At 33.5% G+C, this 27,526-nt stretch overlaps 1 long non-coding RNA gene and 1 pseudogene across 1 annotated transcript; one reads left to right on the top strand and one right to left on the bottom strand.

Annotated features, from left to right (window-relative positions):
• The window catches only part of LOC128161072 (uncharacterized), a 44,935-nt pseudogene that overhangs the window by 6,262 nt on the left and 11,147 nt on the right, over positions 1 to 27,526 (top strand).
• LOC128159747 (uncharacterized) lies at positions 34 to 26,438 on the bottom strand. The gene is made up of 4 exons (XR_008240177.1): positions 26,298 to 26,438; positions 18,739 to 18,844; positions 3,389 to 3,501; positions 34 to 978 (listed from the first exon to the last, which is right to left on the bottom strand). It is a non-coding gene; the product is annotated as an uncharacterized LOC128159747 (long non-coding RNA).

The raw sequence follows: 27,526 nt of genomic DNA, 5'->3' as shown, positions 1-27,526 counted from the left end.
TCTATGTAAAACTTCGCCCGCCCCCCCCCCAATTGTGGCCCCATCCTACCACTAGGGATCATGATTTTTACAACTTTGAATGTACACTACATGAGGATGCTTCCACACAAGTTTCAGCTTTCCTGGCTGATTAGTTAATGAAGAAGATTTACTCTATACATTCTAATGTAAAAATTTGCCCCTCCTCCCCCTATAGTGGCCGCATCCGACCACGAGGGGTCCTAATTTTCACAACTTTCAATCTACACTACCTGAGGATGCTTCTAAACAAGTTTCAGCTTTCCTGGCTGGTTAGTTTATGAGAAGAAGATTTTTAAAGATTTCTCAAAAATTTCTATATCTCCCCTTGAAAAAAGGCCTGGCCCTTTGAACCGCCTTTGCCTAAGGGTGATTTGTGTCAAGTTTGGTTGAAATTGGACCAGTAGTTCTTGAGAAGATGTCGAAACTGTAAAAAGTTTACAGACGGACAGACAGACAGACGACACAAAATGTGATCAGAAAAGCTCACTTGAGTTTTTAGCTCAGGTGAGCTAAAAAGGACCAAAGACTGAATGATTGACAGGTAAAAATTATCATACCCTCCACAACTGATTATGCAAGGTATAAATATATGGAAAGGGCTACTTGTGATTTCTGTACATTTACAATCTAATCATATTTTTGTGTCAGAAAATATAACCATGCTTCACAAGCACAGCAATACCTACCTTTACTTTTCATGTAATAAATAAAAAGAGATGTTTCAATGAAAAATTAAATGTCATCATCAATATAGAAGTTTTAAATTAATATGCAGTCCAGTAATGCTTTTTCTTGGCTGTTATGTGAACATTAGGGTTCATAGCTCAGGCCCTAATTTTCATTCAGCAAAAAGGGACCCCTTGAATGAAAGCTCATCATATTGTCTCTCTCTTGTTAAAATTTGGTGATGTGAAATCAGATTCATTGTCTGGCAAATTGCGTCTGTATTGAAAAACTCTGAAAATGAAAGTAAAAGTCCTGGTAAGGGTGTACATCAAACAAATTAAATCCTTTACTTCAATACACTCTGCAAATATATTTTGGTTAATGGCACTATTTTGTTGTCTGACCGATTGTAAGAAGTCAAAAGCTGTCAATGTGACAGCAAACCAGGTTTTCTTTTATGTGAACTGTATGTCCATGTCACCCTGAATTAATAAACACTATACCTACTGTATCCAGAGAAATGGAGTACCCATACGCAATTGTTTGCCAAAAAATGACTAAGTTCAAAAGGTGGTATTTTTTCCTAAATTATCAGAAATCTAAATCCCAGCAATATGCACACTTGTGATATATGAACAATTGATCTGCAAAACAACAACTTCCTATTGAAAAAAGTAGGAAAAGTTATCTGTACAATAGGGGTACACTATATGCAATGTTTTGCCAATAAATGACCAACTTCAAAAGCTGGTATTTATTTTCATAAATTATCAGAAATCAAAATCGTTGCAATATGAACACCACTGATATAGGTACACTAATAAATTCCTATCTTAAAAAAGGGTCAAATAAAACCACGTGGTCCAAATTTAGATGACAATAACATTGCAGGGGTGATATATATACATGTAGCAAAATTTTAATATTTTGAGATGGTCTCCACTAAACATCAGACAGTACAATTTTGTATTTTTTATATGTTAGGTAGAAAATGATGTTACTTATGACATATTACTATGTGATGAAAATTGGTATAATAGTATTTTTTAATTTGCATCGAAATTTTGAAATCAGGTTTCAAAAAAAAAAAATCGAGGAGGTCAATTTTCTTAAAACTTTCCGAATAACTTTGAGTTTCTGTTAAATATATATGGCTCAAAAATAAAAAGTTTTGCAATTGTAGTTTTTGTGGGAAAAAAACCCCAAAACAAACAAACAAACAAGACAAAAAACAATAAAAAACCACAAATCGGTCTCATTAAATTAAATTTTTACATACTCCCTAATTTTTAAAAAACCTCAAGTTAGGCCACATAAAATTAATATTTAGATTCTCATCCTAATTTGCAAAAAATTATAGGGCGGGTGAGCGGATTTTTAAGATATTTTTTAAAAACCATCTTTTTCACCATTCATGTTCTGGAAAGAACAACAACTCTATTCTTTTTAAATTGCTAATGCTAATATATGTACACAAATCCACTTGTAATCTTTAAATTACATTTTATTTGAACTTAACTGTTAATGCATGAAGACATTTGTATCCTTCTGATAACAAACATGACTGGAATCAAACAGTAATCCACATGTTTAGGCAGCCATTAAAATGTTTTGAATTTCTTCTATACTGAGCCCATTTTTTTTTTTCAAATGATTTTTTTTTTCAAAATGAAATAAAATGCAACGGGGCTGGCTAATTTCAGAGGGGTGGGCGTGAATGAGAATCTAAAAATTAATTGTGGCCTTAGGTATAAGCATATGTTAAGTATATGTTGCCTTGAAAATGTGTCAGGCGAACATCATGTGCAAGAATGCCTTCAGATACCATAAATAAAAATCATATCTAATTTCTGAATTTAGTATTAAGAGTAGAATCTCGTGGGTCAAATTCATGACATTATGCCAGACAAAACTTTTCTAAAGAAAACTTTTCCTGTCAAAAATTATTTAATGAAAAAAAAACAAGACTTTTGAGGCGTTTGAACACTAGCAATAACAATCCTGAGTATCACATTTTTAAAATACTAACCACTATGCAAACACAACTCCTAATGATATAAATAAACTTAGCTTTTTCTTGGAAAAATATAAATTTTGTGTCATAAAAGTATTTACCGTAAAAGTGTATCACTTTTTGATTGACCATAAAGTGTATATTTTTATGCTAAATTTGGTTAATATTAAGCTAAAACCCAGTAAGGTGAAAAAATGGTGTTTTTAGAAAATGACCCTTTTTGTCCACATTGGTGGGTAAATGGTATTTCAATAGCAAATCAAATATTTAATTTTTTTTTTTTACTTTTTGCAAATTGATCAAATATTAAATATTAAACCGTTTGATGAAATATGGAAAAAAAAATTGTCATCATTGAAATTCATCTCCATTAAATTGTTGCACTACTACTGGCATTTGACTCACTTCATTTGCCCATATTCTTAAGTTATCTTTCACTGACAACTAAAGTAAGATTTCGTTACTTAAAGTATTAAACTCTGATTTCTTTATTAAAAATATTGAAATATTAAATGAATTTACTAGCAAGATGTATAAACATGTTGTGCAGATATGTATTAAATACAGAGAATACAATGTATATCATGAACTTTTCCTTTTAAATTAATTGCAAATACAGTTTCTGAAAGTCTCAGCAATTTGAAATGTAAATCAATTCATTATTCAAAATTTTTGTGACATTATTACCTTCAAATTGTAGATATTCTTCAGTTCTTCACTTTATGTACATTTCACATACTGTTAGGATTTCTGTAGGCATTGGATGTTGATGCAAATATAACCAGTGTCTCAGAAGAGATCTGTAAAAACAACAATGAAAACAATAACTACTGATATGTAATATAGTAGACACAGTATCAATTTGATTCTCATTATCTCATAAATTCAGCACTGCACTCTTATATATAAAAATCCACTTTACATAGATAATTAAACATCTCATCTGAATAATATATAATGTCATCTTTCACTATAGGTATTAAGTAAAAATTCTTATAAATTGAAAAGGCAACATATTATTTTTTTTAATATTGAAGATTAGCTAATCTTGTGAAGACTATGGCTTACAAAAAAAACCAATGTATCTACCAGTAATCATATATCAATTAAATTCATTTTTCATCAGGCAAAAAAAAATCCCTAGTATAAAAAATGTGAACTCAAATCGATCTGAACCTTTTTTTATTTAGTTCTCACATGAATTTCAAGAGCTTCGTGATAACTGAAATACAATGACACTTTGTGTACACAGGTTTTTAGACGGTCAGTTACATATACATGATCTAATATTGTTCCACCCTCTGTTGTGTAAAAATGCACCATCTGCATAAGTCCCATTGATTCTAAGAAACTCTGTATGGGTCCTTGCATTTTGGCATCCTCATTCATGTCACCTATAATAATCAAGTTGCAATAACGTCTCTTATAAAAATCCACCACTTTTTGTAACCTGTCAAGAAAATTTTTCACAGGCAGTAAACTTGGCCGGTAGAGTGTAATGATCGCAATGTCCTCCGGATGTATTTCTATAGTTATTCCCTCTATATTCTTGTATTCCAAAGCATTGATCAAGATTGTCTCCTTTGTTTTCTTTTTGTACACTCCAACTCCACCACCTTTTGCTTTTTTCAGTTTTGACATAAGATCTTCGCTATCATCATAACACTGCTTTCGAACAACATGGTGAAAATCAAAGCCTGAAATTTCAATATCTTGAACATCCTCCTCTTCTTTCAACCATGTTTCTGTTAAACAAACAAAATCAGCTTTCATTAATCTGTTGTCACAATTAATCTCCTGAAAGTGTCCTCTCAAACTCTGAACATTGAACAAAAGAATTGTTTTGTAATTTCCACATTTTGTCAGATTGCATATCCAGTCCTCATCTAAAATGTATCTCTCCATACTATTAAGAGCTAATTTTACATCTAAATCAGCATAAATTTTTCTCTGCAAGACACTTTCATCATTGGTCTCAATGAATAGACCATCTTTTGAAGTTACACGACTGATTGCTACATATGCTTGCCCAGGAGAAAAAGTGCGATCTAAATTGACAACAACACTCTTGGAAGTCATGCCTTGAACTTTATGTGCTGTACATGCCCATGAGAGTTTCAGTGGAAACTGATGTCTGACAATACTCTTTATATTTTTTTCATTTATCTCTTCTTCCACTCTTTTAATTGGGACCACATTCCCATTGGGTGTCATCTTCCCCTGGATTTTACCAATACTTGAACTATCAAAGATGACTTCAATTACTTCTACTGCATTTACAGGCTGTTTGCTTTTAAACACAAAATTTGAAATATATCCCATTGCACCATTTACTAGTCCATCCTCAACACTAACATTTCGCGTTAGCATTACTCTTGCATTCACGGCTAAAAGTAATAAAGCAGAGAGGCCATCAGCTCGGGTACTAGTTAACGGTTTATCACGTAAAGTTAATTTTCCTGTTGTCTTGTCTTTCTGATAATCATCCGCTTGCACTTCTATTAGTTCTTCACAATTACTATGCAACATTTTGAGATTGTATTCATTTGCTTCTTGGTTTGTAGAATAAACATGTAGAACATCATCCGGTCCTTCTCTAATGCATTCTTGAAGTGTTGTCAAAGCTTCCTCTGATATAAGTTCTTCAGACGTTCTAATGCGCAGTGAATTCAAAACAGTTGCAAATGCTTTATCCTCTCTTTGTCGCATTATTTCATCCAACTCAACAATTTTAAAAAAATCAAGCCAGTAATCAATTGGATATGAACCATTTTCTTTATACAACCTCTCATCTTTTCGTTGTTTGACTGGTGGAAGTTGATAAAAATCTCCTACTGCAATAACAGATACACCACCAAAGGGCTTTTTACATTTTTTGATTTGGACAAGTCGTTCATGAATGTAAAACAGTAGTCTTTTGTACACCATGGAAACCTCATCAATGACTAAAATCTGCAAATGCTCTAATCTTGTTCTTATTCCACATAAACTTTGTTCCTTCAGGGGTTGATATGGAATTGGTAAAGCTTTTGTTAAAGAAAAAACATGATGAATGGTATTTCCTCCAATATTGAATGCTGCTGTTCCTGTAAAAGCTGTCAGAATCACAGATATTGCATTTGGGGAAGGCAAAGTTTTTTCAAAGAGACGAGATGCTTCATAGTGTATTGTCTTTATGAGATGGCTTTTTCCTGTCCCTGCTCCTCCAGTTATAAAAATGTGCATAGGTTCTACAATCTCTCCAGACATTTTCTTAATACACCACTCATGAACAGCATAAAATATCTGCCTCTGTCTCTCATTCAGACTTCGCAGTAAGGGAAGCATCTCTTTTCTAGTGTTCTGAGTTTCTCTCAAATGATAAATAATGTCTTCAGAACCACTACTTTCAACTTCGTGTGTGACTTCTGATTCTGTATTCACCTGTTCCTTTGAGATTGATTTTTCATTCAAACATTCTCTTCGGTTTAATTCTGATTCTGGACATAAATTTGCCCATGCATCTTCTGGTTCGCCAAGCATTTCAAAAGCATCCTGAGCATTTTCAATATCATCCTCATTTTTTGAGAAGTAATTATGATTGCTATCCACAATGCTTTTCACTTTGTCTAAAATTTTGTTTGAATTTACTTTGACATATCCATTCTCATAAAAAGTCTGGTACAAATCAAATCCAGGTGGTTTCAACTGATTCAGATTGCAGTATGGAAGGAAAAGTTGTAGACGACACTGATAAAATTTTTCAGGTGCATTGTCTCGACTAAATCTTGGGTATCGTATAACAGCTGGCTTCCCTCTGCTTCTCTTTTGAATGTAACCCTTTCCATTTCTCAATTCATATACACCTTCCTTTTTGCCCTTTGGAATCTCAGATTTACTAAGTACTCTGTATTCTGAACAGAATTCAGCAAGACACATTTCATTGAAAAGATTTAATTGAGGTCGGTTTTCATACCTTTCCACAATATTTGTCATCCATAAACTGTTTTCTTCATCATCATCATCGTCCGCAATCACATCATTTTCACCAACTTTGACTTTCTTGTTTTTTGTTATTTGCTGAAGAGGCTTACTCAGTCGAGTTGGATTTTCTCCCACAGGAATGAAATTGACTTTTCTTGAACTCTCCTTCATTTTAAGATTACAGACCCTGTAAACTGCTTCCTGTGCACTCACTTCTCTGTGATTTAGATAAGCTGAACCTACTCTCTTAATGGTGTCATGTGCACTCAAATTTCCTTCGGCTGCCTCTATTTTTGTTTGCTTTAGTAACATTCCCATTTCCCTTTCAGATTTTGAAATATACGATATAATATAGACTATGCAGCTGAAAGGGTCCAATACATATTGTATGTCCATGTTAGCATCCCAGCTTTTGAGGAGGCATGGATTGTATTGATTAGTCCACATTTCTGTTGGATTTCGTTTCAAAATACATGTAGTTTTAGAGGCCAATACTCTGTGTGCGTTTTCATATAAATCCTGTGATAGCTCTACATTGCTGAATATTTCCTCTGTTGTTCTACACGTATTAGCATCATCAGTTACTTCATTCCATACCTTCAACAAAATCTCCTTTGCCTGTGCACAACTTAATTCATTACTTGAATCATCCAAATTTTGTTCCAATTGTCTTGAAATGAATGAACGTTCAGATGGTGGTCTAGGGAAATTGAACCTACACTCTGTTCCTTTTTTTCTACATGATTTTGAGTGACTTTTGCTATGTTGTTGCACATCTAGTACAGTTTGTCTAAGTTCTTGGTCAGTGTCTTCTGATGGTAGAGCACATGTGATATACCTATCAATAAACTGACAAATACTCTCTTCACTGTCTTCATCTAATTTTGGGGCATTCTCAACCCAGTACAAGCAATGCATATGAGGAGAACCTCTCTGCTGAAACTCAACTCTTACAAAATAATCTACAATATCTCCGATTGGTTTTGCTGGGGACATTATTACATTTTTCTGGAAAACATGGAACCTATGTTCAAACATTCTTCCAACTGTAACAGGATTGCTTCTCAAAATTTCACTTTTCTCAGTCCAATCTAAATCGGAGGGATTTCTGTTGTCATTCATTTGTAGCATAATTGAACTCAATATTTCATTCCACCTGAATTCTGCAGCAGAAAAAGAACAGAACCATGTTGGAATTCCAAGTTGTCGAAGCATTGCAAAAAGATCTTTTTGTGCAGTTGACCAATATGCAGGTGTTCCTCTAATTGGTTGCATAAATCGCAGGGCTTCATCACTCCTGAGCAGTTTTGCAAGTACAACAGGATTTTGTAACATTTCTGTAGTGACTGGTATCCCTCCATCAAGTTTTGACACAGATTTGCGAATTGAAATTTGTGTTTTCTCAATGACCTGATTCAATTCAGATAGGTATTGACAAAAAAAAATGTAATTAGTATCCTTTGCAAATCTATTATCTGCATTCATCAACCTGTTGTTAAAATATCGAGAAAGTGTTATCCTTACATCTCGACTTTCATTCCATGAATATTTTCCAGTAGGAAATAAGTGAGGAAATGTCTTTGCTTCATTGCCCTCCTCTTGCAACATTCTTACTGGATTTTGTCCTTCACCTGGAGCTATATTATAAACATCGTCAAAGTAGTGATCTAGGACTTCTTGAGCAATATCAACAGGTTGTAAACAAGTATCTGTAGCAACTTCTTCAATTTCATTGTTCTGTTCTTCAACTATTTCTTCATTGTCAAAAGCTTCCGAATGCCTGAACAATGTACTTTGGTCATTATCGTTCTCCCATGTTGTGTTGATTTCAACATCATGATACCACTGATTGTTTTCTTTCAAATAATTGAGAGCTATTCTAATGTGATTTGGGTTTACGAACTGATATTCATAATATCCCTTGTAAGACAACTTTCGCTTGAGCTTAACTCGTAACAAAAGATTTTCATTTCCATCCAAAGGCAAACTGCTTGTTTTCTTTATGTTTGATGGCACACATACAACAGGTCCATGTATATTTTGTTGGCCACCTTTTGGAAGCATTGTCACTTTCATGAAAGGTATATGTAGAGCAATAAGATGCTGTTCTAGAGTATTTAAGCTATTTAGCTCTGGTGGAATATCTTCCAAACACATTTTGTTAAAAGCTGCTTCAGCAGGAACATTTCCACTGAGAATTTTTCTATGGCATGTAAAACAAATCCAGGTACGTGATTTGGGACAATTCTCAGAACATGCAGATGTACAACTATGAACATATTTCTTATCAATGCACAAATTTGCAACTTGAACTGCTTTAATACTTTTTTCATACATTTGAAGTGAACATCCTTGTACCTGGTTTTCAAACAAAAGACGATGGCAGCAGCAACATGTGTATTCCGGTCCATGTTTTATGCAATCTTTAAAGGATTTCACCACTTCATCAGTATTCTCAAGCATTTTGTGCAGTGCTTTTCTTTGTTTTTGCACAGAAGCCTTTATCTGTATCTTTGTTTCTGCATTGGAATGATATTTAACTTTACTGGCTGTTATTACATTTTCTTTATGCTGTTTATCTGTTTTATACTTCTGTGTGCTTCTTTGTTTGACTTCCTCTTTGAATGACTGATCTGTTTTATACTTCTCTCTGCTTCTTTGTTTGACTTCCTCTTTGAATGACTGATCTGTTTTATACTTCTCTCTGCTTCTTTGTTTGACTTCCTCTTTGAATGACTGATCTGTTTTATACTTCTGTGTGCTTCTTTGTTTGACTTCCTCTTTGAATGGCTGATCTGTTTTATACTTCTGTGTGCTTCTTTGTTTAACTTCCTCTTTGAATGACTGATCTGTTTTATACTTCTGTCTGCTTCTTTCTTTGACTCCTTCTCTGTGTAGCTCATTTCTTTCATACTTTTGTTTACTTTTTTCTTTCACATTTTCTCTGTGTAGCTGGTTTATTTTATATCTTTCAACACTGATTTGTTTTAAATTATCACGATAGTGTTCATCATCTCTGTATCTTTTCTTTGCATCTACAATGCATTTTCTTTTGAATTCTAAGTCCGTCTTGTACTTCATGTTTTTCTTCTGCAAGTTTTTTTCTTCAGCAGTAACATCTGACTTTTGAACTTTGTATCTTTCATTTTGCAATGAAACAGATTCTCGTTGTTGTCTCTTTCGGTTTCTATCTGCAAATTTCCTACTGTTTTCTTTCAAACCTGATAGTTTCTGTGATGTTGTCACTGACACATTTTCTTCCAAAGTAACAGATGTAACAACATTATAATGATTCTGATTCTTATGATCCAAATAAATGCCTCCCAATGATGTCATGTTTTTTTCTGATTCTACCATTAATCCAGAAAACGTTACCCATTTATTCAATGAGTATGTAACAATTTCGGTTTTCAGTAAATGCGACAGTGCAAGAATCTCTATTTCAGTTGCCCATTGTCCATCCATCCTCATGCCTGACGAGAAAATGTGGCTCTCTATAGAAGTTTGACCTGGCCTTAAGAATGATGTAAAAAGCAACTCATTTTCCAACAGATGATGACATACTGCTAAACGTATCGTGTGATGATAGTCTTGCTTTCCTGTTAAACAGAATGAGATTGCTCTAAAGAAACAATTTCCATCTGGCTCAACTGGTACACTGGTCATTGGCACTGTTATTTCTTGTCCATACTGATTTTGATTTTCACATTTCTGCATTGAATATGGTATTCTTAAGATTTCACAATGTGTTTTCTTCTGATCATCAGAAAGAGGTAAAAATCTAATCTGATGCTGCTCACTCCCAACAAATTCTACCTCATCAGCATCTTTGAAATCGGTACTACTAATATTGCATTGAAACTCTGCAGATTTGTTCAGTTCATCTTCTTCATCACTTATTTGCATTTGTCTTTCAATACCATCTTTTATACCCAATGAAAGCTGTCTAATTGAGCATTGCACTCCAGTTATTTCACATTCAACTGCTTGAGAATAACCCATTGATTTAGCCAGAGACAAGATATGTTTGCATACATCTTGTACTGATTCATACAATACTCGTGTACTTCTACCGTTAACACTTTGAAATCCTTCAGATGACCTTGAGTGGGAATCAAATGTAAAAAAATTACTGTGGCATTTCCCAATCAAAAATGTATTTCCACCAAAGCACACAAAACAACCATCATTGTCATCAAAAGCTATTTGAAGTGCATCTAATACCTGATAGGCATTGAAGTCATCATAATTCAGCACTACATCTGCCAAGTTAATCACACTTGGTAAAGACTCATTTGCTTTAAACTCAAACATTCTACCAAAGCATTCAAAAAACTGAGGCAATTCATTTACCAAAAGATATCTGTTTGCAATTGTTGAACTACACTGTAGATAGGAATACATCTCGTCTCCTGTTGCCAATATTTTGTTCATATCTTCAGATTGCCATTCTTCACAATTCTTCAATTTATGATATGCCAATGCTGTTAAAGAATTTGCTACGCACTGGGTTCCAGCATTTTCACCAAACATCGGATCACCCTGATGAAATGAACCTTGTACAGACAAATTGAAATTTTTTGAACATTTATCACCACTTGTTCTACTAGTAACTTGTGCAGTACTAGCTTTCTTTTCCTTGATATTGTCTTTGTTTTCCTTTATATTGCCTTTGTTTTCCTTTATATTGCCTTTGTTTTTCTTTATATTGTCTCTGTTTTCTTTTATATTGCCTTTGTTTTTTATTATATTGCCTTTGTTTTTCTTTATATTGCCTTTGTTTTCCTCTATATTGTCTTTGTTATATTCCTCTATGTGCCTTTCATCTTTTTTTAATGCCCTGCTGACCTCTTCCCCCTTGGAAGGTATCAGCTGCGCCTGACCTGCTGAACCTGACATCATCCAGATGTCTGATTCAGGTACTCTCGGTGGAGTACAAACCCACGCTGGGGAGTCAGGGGATGCTACCTTGTCCTTTTTGACAATCAGACGACTTCCCCGAGGAGGTGACAACCTCGGGGCCGAGTGCATTCTCTCACAAGGAGAGGCCTGCACCCTGGCCATGGGTTTTTCCTTAACAGGAGGTAACCCAATCAAACCTTGCCCAGGAGGACCTAAGTCAGCAGGAGACTCTGATCTAATCTCATCTTGAGGGATGTCATCCTGTCTCTGTTGCCTTTTCATCAACTTGCGTTTCTCTCGCTCTTTTCTTCCAGTCAATGACTTTCTCTTTGGCATCTTTAATATTAAAAAAAACCCAAACAAAATTCAAACATGTAAATAACAGTCAACAAGCATTATGGCATAGCTACTGCAATCATTTGACAAATGGTCAATTAGGAATTAAGACATTACCAATTTTTTTTTTACCTAAATAAGTCATAAGGCCAAATCACAGGCCTGAAAGGCCACAATGGCGTCGAGTTAAAAGTTAATTTGAAGAGTAAAAACCTAAATAATTTTTTAAACAAGTGAAAGCTGTCAATGTGACAGCAAACAGGGTTTTCTTTTTATATGCGAACTGTATCCATAATCCATGTCAACCCATATCCAGTGAAATGGAGTACCCCATATGCAATATTTTGCCAAAAATGACCAAGTTCAAAAGCTGGTATTTTTTTCATAAATTATCAGTATTAAATCAATTTAAAAAAAAAAATACATTTAAGTCAACTTAGAAAAAAAAATAGAAATTGTTTTTTATCACATAACTAATAAAATTACAATTCATTACAAATTTGCTCACCTAATTCTTAAAAAGTTTTGAATTTTCAATTGAAAATTTAAGTTTAGAAATATCTTAGGAGTTAAAATTTTTTGAATTTTTTTTCTATTTATATGGAAATAAATATTAAAATTATGATTGAGTTTAATTCTATATATTGTATACTGTTGATAACCACTCTGTCTCTTATTATCAATTTCATCTAAAATTCACAAGGGTTCAAATGACACGGGCCGAAAAGATCAGGGGTAGATAAAAGAAAGCACCCATTCACGTTGTTTACAAATTGAAAGTTGTTCACTAGTTGGTTTAAAATAACTTTTGGTTCTAGATGTACTTATCGCTCGATTAGGAAGTTTTGTTTCTACAAGATCAAACATTTGTGCATTGTCAATTTTCGATATGGATACAAAATAATCTATTTTGCAGGCTGGTACATTTCATAACCAAATTGAGTATGTAAGCCCAGCTATCGCATGTGTCTCAGTGCTAGTGTATTCATCCGCTGAAACCGAGACATATTGTTTTCAATAAAATGTGAACATTTTCAAAGACGGCAACCATTTTGAATCTGCAAACTTGTTTTGTTGATGAATAGTTCTGCTGAAAATTGAAGTATGTCATCTATTTTTCTTCAAACACATAAGAAAACTTTGCACTCATTTGAGTTGTTTGGCTCCTAAAAATGTTGGCAACTTCCGGACGTACGATCCCTAGATGGCTTTCGAGCTTCGCTGGACGCCATAATAGCAAATTATCTGTGGTTCCGGTCACCTGACCGTCCCTATTTTTTACCCTCACCATTAAACTTTTTTTTTGCCAATTTTCAAATTCTCCCTGAATTTTTCCCACTTTTCATCATCGGCACCGATATAAGAATTACTTTCAGCAATGGCAGGCTCTCATTTGCATGGGAACATTTTAATTCCAATCAGTTGATGGAAAATAAAATAAATCCAAAACTGTTTGCACCATACAATAGGATATATCCAAAAATCTTAAGAAATAATTACAATGAATACATGGATAGTAACATTAGTGGGTGAAATGAAATCTGCGGTGAACTAATTCATATGTTACTTTAGACTCAATCAACACCAAAGACACAAGGTTGCATGTGATACCGTATTCATGATGTCAGGCTAGGTTGCTATCTCCCGGTTAACACCAGTTTGCACATATGGCAGGGAAGCAATAAACAAACAATTTAAATTAATCCGGCCGTACAGAACAAATTTGTTTGAAAATTTTAATGCAATTTAGACATTTTCTTACAAGGTGTGAATTTAGGAATGAATTTTATTTTCCTTTAAAACTGTAAAATAAGATATAAGGCTAGCTAATACATGTATCATAACGTTATTGGTTTAGAACCATTTTAACAAGACCTTGGACTTTCAGAAGTATGAAGCTACCTACTTCTTGTGTCAAAACAAGTTAAGAATAAAGCTGTTTCAAGAGAAATATACACCGTTTGCGTAGTCTTAGCTAAATTGCCGGACAAATTGTGTTGATTTCAAAGAGCCATGGCTCAATGGCAAACAATGAAATAGACAGGCCTACGTCACATTGCTGTTTGACACAACTACCCAAAGTCCAAGCTCCTGTTTAAATGGTTATAAACCATTTATTCATTCAAACTTGCAGTAATTTTTTTTTATCAAGTCTTCACAGTCAACCTATTTATACTTTAAAAAAATTTTTTTTGCTAAAAACAGGCTTCTTTACCCTATTAACAGGATTGACTTAATTTAAAAAGGAAAAAACGGTAAATATCACAATTAGTCAATTTAAGTTTTGTATTTTAATAAAGACATTTAGCTTTGCAGGTATACACAGTAACCGTTATTCAGCAGAGTGTTATTACTATTAAAACAATCAAAGCAGTAGTAAGTTATGAACATTCTGTTCAATTATCAATTATGTATCAGAAAATACCAGGTATTTACCACTATTTAGTTTTCATCTTTTCACGGGTACAATTCCTTGTTCATTTTCAAAAACACTATTGTGTCCACCTGAAATGATCTCATTCTATATCTTGGATTTTAAATCATCGTAAACGCTGATCATAAAAAAGGTTTTAATTTTAAAAACAAGAGGACCAGGGGCCACATCGCTCACCTGAGCTACAATTGCCTTAATTCTGATCAAATTAGCATTACAGTTTTTGGAAAATACGAAATTCGAACTATTGTGTCCACCTGAAATGTTCTCATTCTACATCTTGGATTTTAAATCATCGTAAATGCTGATCATAAAAAAGGTTTTAATTTTAAAAACAAGAGGACCAGGGGCCACATTGCTCACCTGAGCAACAATTGCCTTAATTCTGATCAAATTAGCATTACAGTTTTTGGTTAATACGAAATTCGAACTCAATATATTTATAAGATACATCTATATTCCAAATCTGAGTTCAATGTGTGCAACAGTTGTTGAGATTATAATCGGAAAGTACAAGAGGCATAACACTGTCAAAAATCATCAGACCAAACCCAAATTTGAACTCAACCTATATATTCATAAGATACATTCATATTCCAAATCTGAGTTGATTGTGTGCAACGGTTGTTGAATTAATGATTGGAAAGTGAATTTCCCATTTTTTTTCGAACGAAGTTCAAGAGGCATAACTCTGTCAAAAATCATCAGACCAACCAACTTCGAACTCAACATGTATATTCATAACATACATCCATATATATATATATATATATATATATATATATATATATATATATATATATATATATATATATATATATATAATTTCACTTAAAATGTGTGCAATGGATGTTTAGATAATGATCAGAAAGTGAACGATGAAAGAAGGATGGAATAAAGAAACAGGGTAACACTATATACCCCAACCATTTCATGGGAGGGGCATAAAAAGTAAAACAGTACATCTTCTCTAGAGCATAAATATAAACATAGTATACAAAGCATAGCATGGGCTTTGTTCATATGAAACAAGGGATTGTTACGTCTGTATCATGATTATAACTTAATGGCTAATTTTGGATGACCGTGAGAAATACCATTCTTAAGTAATGTACACATTAACAAGAGGCCTATAGGCCACATCGCTCACCTGAAATCAATAGGCATCATAAAATCACCTAAATGGAGTCACAATACACACTATCAGCCAAGTAGTATAAAACATGTAGATCCTGTATAAATAAAAATCTATTTTTCCCCCAGGATATTCTTATGTTTATAATCAGGTCCCTTTTAAAACAGGATGATTTTATAGCCATATCACACGTTGAGCTATGCAGTTCTCAAAAACATCCCAAACAATTGTTTATATATACATGTAGTATAAACCTTCATCAAACTCTAAACCTCTTGCGAGTCCCAAGAATTTAATCCAGGGGTCATAGATGATTCTAAACAATTTTAAAGAATCAGCAATACAGTCAAACTTGTATTAAGCAGTTACTTGCGGGAGGCACCCAAAGGGACCGCTTAACAGAGGTGACCTTTGAATAGAGACTAACGAATCTGCCATCATCAAATACCTTACTAAAACAATTATTGGATTATTTCTTTTATTATATACTTGATATTTAGCATAATGTATCAAAATGATAGATAAAGTAATTGAATTTTTTTTATTGAGTATCTATTATATTCACAAATAAGTACAAATACATAACAATGCATTGTGCATGCAATTGTTTATATTTTTTAAATTATTGAAAAAAGTCTTTACGTGGTAAAACCTTGTCACTGACATTTTCACAGTAATAACACTAACTATTTTCATTAGTACAATATATTTAGAAAAACAAACACTGTTAATACAAATCAACAATTTATTTTTTAACAGACTGTATTTGAAGTCAAAATCATATCATTAAATCGAGCATTTTTCTCTTGCCTGGCCATGGACATTTTTGACACCTATTTCATTCATGTTTATAAATCAAATATTGTTAATACATGTTTAAACAATTTACTTGATTCACATTCGTATCTATTTTATCTACCAATTATGTACAATGTATTATAAGTACATCGATTAATTTGGGTTGTCTCACCTCAGGCGTATAATTATTGTTTACATTTATTACCTGAAATTCGGAAGCCATGTTTAAAATCCTTTGGTATAAATCATGTGACCGACCAAAATAGCTGCCTAATACATGTTAACTGTACAGTTTCAGATCAAAATATGATGACTGCTTTAGACAATTGACCGCTCTTTAGAGGGCAACAATATAGGATTTTTTATCGGGATGAAATAAAATGACCGCATACGAAAGGTGACCACTTCGGAAGTTCTGACGAAGTATATCAAAATGCTTGCATATATTAAAACATTTTCCTTTGTAGAAATTGGATCCTCAATGTGGTTCCACTTTACTCCTAGAGATTTTGATTTGAACAAATTTGAATCTACATTAGGCCAAAAAAAAAATTATTCCTGTTTCCTGTCGCCCAACCGACCCTATCTTTTACCCTCCGACCCTAAAAGTTTTTTTGTGATCATGGTGGTGATCGGTAACTTCACCAGAATTTCCTCAGAAAGAGAAGTGAAAATGACCAAGTCTTCTGAGTTCATAATCGTGTAAATTAACCTCACTGGCGAAAGAATGATAGAAAATTAATCTACATTTTTACTGCATAATTATACCTTGAGGTGAATAACTTGCGACTATCTTACCTTCAGGGGTTATAAATACGGGTGATGTAACAACATACTGTATATTGGAAATTACAAAAACAATGTTTATTACTTTAAATCCTGATTTTACAGTTAGTCAATAACCTGATATTGGTTAATAACTGCAATAAATGTTAAAATTATCATAAAACTGCTTTCTATATTATCTTGAGAATTAAACAGATCCTCTACATAACGTACGGTAGTAAGTGGGTCAAAGGGTTGGACTAATACCCCAAATACATGGAAGTACAGAGAGTGATTTAATTAATCATGTTGATATTGACATTAAGCTAATACAATACAAAAATATTTATCCAGAAAAGGATAAATACATTCAATACACGTAGATTAAATTTTGCAAATAATATTAGTTTTTATTTTTAATTAAAAAATTAATCTATTTTTTTTTCTTTGCCTGTTGTTTTCTATGCATTACATGCATCAACAATACAAAGACCTTTGGAAATTTTAAATCATCTATTTACATACTGAACACTGGGAATATACATCTCTCTCATTATTACACACATGCTCCAAGTTTTTAAAAATAAAATATTTTTTAAAAATAAAATTTTTTTCCTACCTACCTACCCTAATTTTTTTGGTCAAGTGACAGGAAACAGGAATATTTTTTTTTTTGGCCTAATACAATACAAAAATATTTATCCAGAAAAGGATAAATACATTCATACACGTAGATTAAAATTTTGCAAATAATATCAGTTTTTATTTTTAATTAAAAAATTAATCTATTTTTTTCTTTGCCTGTTGTTTTCTATACATTACATGCATCAACAATACAAAGACCTTTGGAAATTTTAAATCATCTACGGGTATTTATGAACACTGGGAATATACATCTCTCTCATTATTACACACATGCTCCAAGTTTTTAAAAATAATTTATTTTTCCTACCTACCTACCCTAATTTTTTTGGTCAAGTGACAGGAAACAGGAATATTTTTTTTTGGCCTTATCAGAGGTTGCTTTCACTAAAGATACTATATTCCTATCTAAATTTTTGTCTCTTCCCAATTTTGAACCCCCCCCCCCCCCCCCCCCCCCCCCCCCCACCGGGATCATGATTTGAACTAATTTGAATTTACTCTACCTGAGGATGCACCACACAAGGTTCAGCTTTCCTGGCTGGTTAGTTTATGAGAAGAAGATTTTTGGAGATTTATTCTATATATTCATATTTAAAAGTTCAACCCCCCATTGTGGCCCCCAACCTACCCAGGGGGCCATGATTTTCACAACTTTAAATCTACACTACCTGAGGATGCTTCCACATAAGTTTCAGCTTTCCTGTTCAAATATTTTTTGAGAAGAAGATTTTTAACAATTTCTCAAAATTTTTCAATAAATCTTAATTATCTCCCTTTGAAAAGAGAGAGATCCTTAATTTTCTCAACTTTGAATCCCCTTTCCCTAAGAGAGACTTTGGTTGAAATTGGCCCAGTGGTTATGGAGAAGATATTGAAAATGAAGTTTACTGACAGACAGACAACAGACAAAGCTAACATTGAGCTTTCAGCTCAGGTGAGCTAAAAATAATTAAAAACAGAAAACTAAATATTGTCCAAAATTGTGACCATGCCCCTTTTTGTTCCATCTAAACAATAATTTGCTAAAAATCTTTAAAAAATTGATTTGTTAGTGCTCACCTTATAGCTGTTCACACCTTCACAGCAACCTTGATTTTCTACACGTGTTCTCTTTGATATTAATAAGTACTCCTCCTGGGTTACAAGGCAGAAAAATGGCTCTGCTCTAAAATTTACAAATCAAAACAAAATTATGCATCCATCATATTGGTTTAAAGTTTAGGTTTCATATGTTATATCCCGGAGACGCTTTAATACATAATAAAATATCGCTTGTAACTTAAACAACATCTCTACTGGTGTTATAAAATCGGAACAATTTTACTATCGATTATCAAATTGAATCGGCAGCTCACAATCAATTATAAAATCGATTATGTAAACTTTCAAATTCCAGCACAAATTTTTTTTCCATTTTGTCAAAGAGTGAAAGATACCAGCATAAAAGAAAATACCTTTTTTAAATTTATATATAAATATTTTTTTTAATTAACTTATTTTCAAATGAATTTAATATTATACTTAGAGGCCAACATAGGGCAAAATTTTAATTGATATTGGATTAGAAGCAAGATATTAATAAAAACAAGAATAGAATTCCTGGGTCCCCCGCCGGTCAAGCAGTATACTAGTATCGACCAAGGCTGATTTAGGAACTTGACCAAGGTATTAGTGGTATAAACATTTGGTATAAATTTCATGTAAATCCATCAAAATTTGTAGGCATGAGGGGGCTTACAAGGTCAATTTTTGGATAAAATGTAGAGTCATTATTGTGGTCAAAGTCCCATAACTCCAACAAAAAGTATCGACCAATGCTGATTTTCGAACTTGACCAAAGTATTAGTAGTAAAAACATTTGCTATAAATTTAATGAAAATCCGTCAAAATTTGTAGGCATGAGAGCGCTTACAAGGTCAATTTTTGGATAAAACAGAGTCATTATTGTGGTCAAAACCAATAACTCCAACAAAAAATATCGACCAATGCTGATTTTCGAACCTGACCAAGGTAATAGTGGTATAAAGATTGGTATAAATTCAATGAAAATCCGTCGAAATTTGTAGGCATGAGAGCGCTTACAAAAAAGTATGACGGACGGACACACGGACACACAGACGGACACCCGGCATTTCTATGTCCCCGCTCCGCCTTGCGGCGGGGGACAATAACACTTCTAAAATTTGTAAAACCTTATCCAGTTTGTTAAATTTAATTGATCTGATACATTCACACATTTTATATATTAATGTTTTGCACTTCTTCTTATTACATTTACTCAAGGGCGAAAAAAAATCCACTAATAGGAACGAAAAACTACTTATTCTACATTGTAGTCCCACACTTGTGGTGCTTTTTTTCACTTTCAAATGACTAGGTCAATGACCTACTTTTTCTGCTAATGTCAGACCTCTGAATTTTTTTTGAAAAAATTGTCAAAATTTGTCAAAATTGTCCACCATTTTCAAGGTTTTCTTTATTTTGTAATTATTAAAAATAAATAAAACAATTTGTAGGTTGGGAAATGATAAAATACGAATAACTTTACTAATTTTATATTTAACTGAATTGTTTTAAGCTCATATTTTAAGTTTAATTTCGTCCGAATTTCCTCTATCAATTTCCAAAATTGTACCCATTTTTGATCGAGTTTTACAAAAAACTCACTAATAGGAACTCCAAACCATTGACTGTCTAAAACTGTTTTTGTTGTCTGTATTTTGTTGACATTAACATTATATAAGATTAATGATCAAAATTTCGAGATATTTTATCTTGAATCGATTTCATGTATTTTAAAGATTTTTCCAATCGCGTGCCAGCCAGTGATATAAAATTATTGACGAGTAAATACAACCATAAAATATGTAAAATGATATGAAAAAACATATAGAAACTTAACCTTTGCAATTACATCACAACAGAAAGTTTTTAAGAGAAAAAAAGAAAATGAAAAAATTCGTCTGAATTTCCTCTGTTTTAATATTAATCTACCTTTGTCGGAGCATATCTTCCTCAAATAAACAAATCATGGATATCAATATCGATATTTGTTAATAACGTTGTTATTTTGTTTTTTTAAAACAACTTTGGACTTCAGATATTGAACTTTGTAAAAATATTTTTTGAAATCTCAAACCCTGAGTGAACGTAATCCTTAAATGACAAATAAAATCAGTCCATGTACTTTTTTGTGTTTTGGAGGTATATTTAGTGCAACCCTTAACCCAATTACAACCGTTATGTAGCAGATCTGTTTAATTTTGAAGACAACTGTAAACAAACGTTTTATGATTATTTTAGCAATAATTTGGCAGTATTATTAACTAATTACAAGTATCAAACTTAATTGTAATAATGTCATGAAATGTAAAAAACATCGATTGTAATTTTCAATGCACAGTATCACCTATTTTTATAACACATGAAGATAAGACAGTTGCAAGTTACTCATCACAACAGGGTCTAACTGAGCTTATAAAAACGTCTTATGAATTTGATAATTATCATTTTATTGCATTTGGGTTAAATTAACAAGATCGTAAACTCAGAATAAAGTGCGACTTTAACTTCTCTTTCGTTGGAAATTCCGGCGAAGTTACCGAGCAGGTCGCCCCCTAGGTTGGCCACTGTATATAATACCAGAGACATTAATAACAAGTTATTTATATCTCTGATAATACTTTAGTCTTTTTAAGGATATTGCTACGCAGTAAAAGGTCATCCGTTAGAGTGTCACGTGACTGAATTTTCGCGACTATCGATGATAAAAACTTACTATTGATTGTTGCCAACTTGCTGCCTTCAGCGACGATTTTTCGATAGTCGGCAACTATGTAACAACACTAATCTATACAACATTGTTGAAATGATCATGGACAAAGCCATGTTACAGTTTCAACCATGTACAGTACTGTATATTTGTAGAAAACTTGCCGAGATTGTAGCTATATTAAAGAGCATTTTAAGATTAAGACCATTAAAGCATGCTGAATACAAAGCTTTGTTTGTTTGTATATCATCTTTCTCTGACATGTGTTAACAGTAATTTGCCGAATATTATATGCACATTTTTCCTATAAAAATTGTTTGTGAAAAACTATCATTGACTCATATATACGACCCTATTACTATACACCCCAACGGAATTTTGTCACATTTTATACAGGAAGAACATTGGCTATCATAATTCAATACATCGCCATTATACAGAAACGCTTCTTTTGTTTGTTTACTACATTTTTCAAACAAATGAAAATAATTGTATGAGCATATTAAGCAGAAATTATATTGCTCTTAGTCCGTTGATAGATAAATTGTACTGCAATGGCCGTCTCAAAATATTAGCAACCAGAATTGTGCATTCACTATCTCTGTCTATCCTACTTTTATAGATGTTATTAATACATCTGTGTAATAGATCCAGATTGCAGACCTGATTAAGTAAGCCTACCACATGTTTTTCTAATCTAAAAGATATGTTAAGGACCTGAATAATAACTGTTATTTAAATTAGATTTAGATTTTAAAAAATTGCAACTTTCTGTCACCTTTGTGAGACATGACACTCTACAATTTCTTTACTAAAAAAAAAATACCATGTTACACAATTGTCACCATGTAAAAAAATCCGGCACGTCTTTTAACCCCAAGGAACCCCAAGGAACCTCAAGGATACCCCAAGGAACCCCAATGACACCCCAATGATAGAAATGAATAACTATTGATACCCAAGTGGGTCTCATTAGAGTACAAGGGTCACCCCTTACCATTGATACCCCAATTATACCCCAAGGAACCCCAAAGATAACCTAATAATACAGATTTATAACTCCTGATACACCATAGAACCCCAAGGAACCTCAAGGATACCCTAATAATACAAATTTTAAACTCTTGTTACCCCTGGGGACTCACTGGTATTCCAGATACACCTCTAGGAATCCCAAGGAACCCCAGGGATATCCCAAGGAACTCCAAGAATACCCTAATAATACAGAATCATAACTCTTAATACTCCATAAAACCCCAAGGGTACCGTAATACATTGTAATACAAATGTAAAACTCTTGATAACCCTGGGGACTCATTGGTATTCCAGATACACCTCTAAGAATCCCAGGGAACCCCAGGGATATCCCAAGGAACTCCAAGAATACCCTAATAATACAGAATCATAAATCTTGATACTCCATAGAACCCCAAGGATACCGTAATACGTTGTAATACAAATTTAAAACTCTTGATAACCCTGGGGACTCATTGGTATCTCAGACAAAACCCACGGATACCCCAAGGAACTCTAGGGATACTCTTATACATGTATTGGTTATATAAATTTTATAACTCTTGATATCCTACGGAATTCCAAGGATATCAAGAGAGTTATATATCAAGGATATCTCTTGATAATTTTTGGGTCTCTTTGATATCCTAGACAAATCACAAGGTATCCCAGGGAACCCCATGGGTACCCCAAGAAACCTAAAGGATACCCTAATAGTACTCTAATAGTAATAATACAGATACCCCATTGTTATCCCTGACACACCCTATGAATACCTCAAGGAACTCCAAGGATACCCAGTAATATAACTTTTGATACCCAAATGAACCCCAAGGATACCCTAATAACACAATTTTATATCTCTGGATACACCCTGGGGCTTTTTGATATCCAAGACACCATTAGGTATCCCACGGAACCCCATGGATACCCCAAGGAACTCAAAGGATACCCTTATAATACAGATTCATAAAACTTGATACCCCATAGAACCCAATGGAACCCCAAGGATATAGCCTAATAATTAAAATTAAAAATTCTTGATACCACTGGGGACTCATTGGTATCCCAGACACGCCTCTAAAAACCTCTATAAACCCTAGGGAACCCCACATAAATCCCAAGGAACTCCAAAAGATACCCTAATCATACAGATTTATAACTCTTGATACACCTTACAGATTATCAATTTTCCATACACACATGCTCCATCTAAACCATGGCTCAGATAATGGCCCCCTTGGGACAAATGAATTCAGCCAGTTCCTAAGAATTTATCATTGACAAACAAAAATTCTGCATTGTCAGTTGATAGAATACTTAGGCCTAAAAAAAAAAAGTGTTTGTTTCCGCTTTCCCGACCGACCCTAGCTTTTACCCCCCGACTCAAAACTTTTTTAAAGGATTTTTGATGGAAAATCGTTTATTTCCGTTTTTATCCGATTTGGAAAAAAAAAATTACTCAAAATTTTGGTCACAAAAACGCTTGAAGCAGTTACTCTTCTCAAATCAGTGTAACTCAAACATTTTGTTTCAAAATGGCTGTATGTTTCCATGTGTTGTAGGTTTTAATAATGCTCTCATCGTTGGCAGAGGAAGTATCTGATATATAATATCATTTTTGTGTTTTCTTAAGGCCAGGAATGATATTAAAAGTATTTTTCATTTTACACCATTCAGCAGTGTCAGTATCTAACCGTCATGTATGGATAATGCAATATTAAAGGGAAAAAAAATATTTGAAAAAAAAAAAAATTTCCGACCGACCGACCCTACTTTTTTTCAGCATGAAAGCGGAAACAAACCATTTTTTTTGTTAGGCCTTATAAAAGATAAATTTAGTTAACGCATAAAGACAAAAAAACCTCCATTTGAATGTATTTATATAAATATATTTTAGGCTGTTTTAATGCTATAAATTAATTAATAAAATCTGTAAGGATTACCTCCCTTACTTTTCAACATCAGTGAACAATATATAGAATAAAGAAAATGAAAACTGTCATAAAATCATTAAATCTTGTCTGATCCTAAAAAAATTACAGGTGCACATCTTCAGATGGTGATCAACATATGTATAAATTTTCAGACTGTTCCATGCAGTAATTAAAAAAGTCTATAGGGGGGACAAAGTTGCATCTACAGAGAGACGGACAGACGGACGGACAGGGTGAAACCAATATACCCCCCTAAACTTCATTTGTGGGGGTATAGGGGTATAATGAGACTCCTGGGGTATCACTAGTTACTAATTTCTATTATTGGGGTTACTTGGGGTTCTTATGAGTTTACTTGGGGTTCCTTGGGGTATCCTTAGGGTACTACAAGGTGACCCCTGGATTCAAATGAGACCCCTTGGGTATAAATAGTTATTAATTTCTATCACTAGGGTACCTTGGGGTAAGCCTTTGATTTGAATGAGACCCTAGGGTATCACTGGTTAATAACTTTATCGTTTGGGTTCCATGGGGTTCTTACGGGTATCCTTGGGGTTCCTTGGGGTACCCTTGGGGTACTAAGAGGTGACCCTTGAAGTCCAATAAGACCCCTTGAGTATTAAAATTTATTAATTTTTGTCATTGGGGTTCCTTGGGGTATCCTTGAGGTTCCTTGGGGTTCCTTGGGGTTTCCTTGGGGTTCCTTGGGGTTAAAAGACGCACCCAAAAAATCTAAGTTTGAGTGACATATTGTTCCTATAATAAGTGTTCATTACATGTAGTTTTTAATAAATCTTGACTGCCAGACATTAATGTGTCACCTGTAATTGAATGAATTCTTAACAGTGGAGTAATCCTTTCAATTAATTTAACTAATAAATGAAATAGAATTGATGAATGATTTTAATCAAACACATGCAATAAATTCAACATTTTAAAAATCCATCATATGTTATTTTAAATAGTTCCACTACATGAAATTATATACATGTATACATGTAGTTACGAGTAGCTGTCTATTATTTTTTTAGTCGAGGGAGATAACTCGTGTTTCAGTCCGATCCTTTTTTCACCTCTAATTTATCGTCAAGACCGCAGCGGTGTTGATTTGCTGGACGACCCAACCGCGGGGGTACGCGGTTTTACCTGAGACCCCTGTTTTAAACCGCGTTGCAATTTGGACCGTGGGGGTGCGTGGAAAATACGGGATCCGCGTTGATGGTACTGTGTGTGTGTGCACATATATACATAAAACACATTACACACATATATAAGAAAATCAGTGAAAAATGAAAGATGAATCAGTGGTACTAGGGGCTAAAAACTATTATTCCAGCTCATTGGCAGCCATTATATTTGACAATTTTAACACGATCATTTAATGACTGATGCTCGTCTATGTTTATTGCTCCTAAACTCAAATTAAAAACTTTCCAAGGTTTTAATTAAAAGTAATTTTAATGAAAATAATTGACTATGTGCAAACCACTTAAGTTTTAAATGTGTTTAAATCAAGAAATACGACTTGTTTCACCGATGTCTTAACCAGCTGTTAACAAATTAGTGTGAAATTAGAAACATTAACATCAAGGAACCGATCTTTTAAATACTTAAAAGTAGCAAAAATTTCAATACATGAACATATGAAATTCATAAGCACTGAATGAAAAAAAAAATCGCAATTTGTTCAGCTATTTACAAAAACAAAACTTGTCACACCGTTTATATAATAGCTTTATCAAGCTATTTTTGAATAGCATAAAATAATTTCAAGCAATGAATCTAAATCAAGAGGATGTATTGGGTATGATAATTGCAACTTTTCTCAATGCACAACTGGCACAACAGAGACATGTCTCTGATGCACAATACCCCGTACTCTTTAAAATACTTACGTATCTTTACAGACAGCTATTCCAACTAATAAATGGTCTTTATCTTCAACTATTAAAAGACTTATGAAGACTTTGCACAAAAATTCCCGTAATATGTCTATGTATATGATAAACGTCTCCCCACTCTCTGAAGTCGGTTTCACTGTTAATCCATACGACAGGAAATGTCGATGACGCGTGACGTCATGTTAAATTAAGTCGTTCGTAAAAATCTCGCCCTGCGTTCTCATCAAATTGTCCAAATTCATTAAAAAATTCGCAAAATTAAACTTTAAAGGTCGCCCAAGCCGAAATTGCACTGATACAGGTGATACATTTTAGAAATGCACTTGGTTCAATCAGGGACGTATATACTAAGTATATACGTCCCTGGTTCAATTGACAATGAATATACTTCCTTTTGCACGCAATATCTTTCACCAAATCATGCAAATATGCTTTTGTGTCAGTCACATTAATTTTGTTTGTCAGTTCACTGTTGAAATTCAATAGCATGCAAGAGTGGGCGTTGGAAAAATAAATAGACACCTTCATGCGCGGATCCAGAAAAATTTCTAGGGAAAATTGTCTTTGACAGTGCGGCTCAGGGTGGGAGTGGGGTCCGACCCCACTCCCCACCCCTAACCCCTCTATATACAGGCACGTAGCATCAGGGGGGGCCAGGGGGGGCCTGGCCCCCCCACTTTTTCTCGCAGCAACCAATTTTTTAAAATTTACATATAAAAAAATGAATTATAACGGAGTTGGCCCCCCCCCCACTTTTTTGGAAGTAAGTAAAAAATTGATATGAAAATAAGGAAATTAAGGAAATGAGGAGTCAAAGTGAACTTCTCCCCCCCCCCCCCCCCCCCCCCCCCCCCCCCCCCCCCCCACGGATTAGGAATTTCATGATTTGGAGGGAAAAAAATTTTAGGAAATTTTTGGGAAGTATAGTTTAGAGTTTAGTCTAACCCCCATTTAAAACGTTTGAAAGGGACGGGAACAGGTTGAAACCATGGACGTCTGATAAAACTTTAAATTAAAACAGTAATAAAGAACAGAATATATGAAAGTATTGTTATATATAATTCCGGTATAATTTTTAAAAACTTCAGATAGCTGTGCAATATTGGTAAAATATATTTAATTAATTTTTCTTGTAAGTTGCTATTTTAAAATAGTTATATTTCACTTATAATTATATACTATAATATATCTATTATAATGAAAGTTTAGTGAACTTATTTTTT

This window comes from Crassostrea angulata, chromosome 8 (genome assembly GCF_025612915.1).
Source record: "Crassostrea angulata isolate pt1a10 chromosome 8, ASM2561291v2, whole genome shotgun sequence".
Classification (NCBI taxonomy): domain Eukaryota; kingdom Metazoa; phylum Mollusca; class Bivalvia; order Ostreida; family Ostreidae; genus Magallana; species Magallana angulata.
The sequence above is the reverse complement of the archived record's forward strand: the minus strand, read 5'-3'. Positions and strand labels throughout refer to the sequence as shown.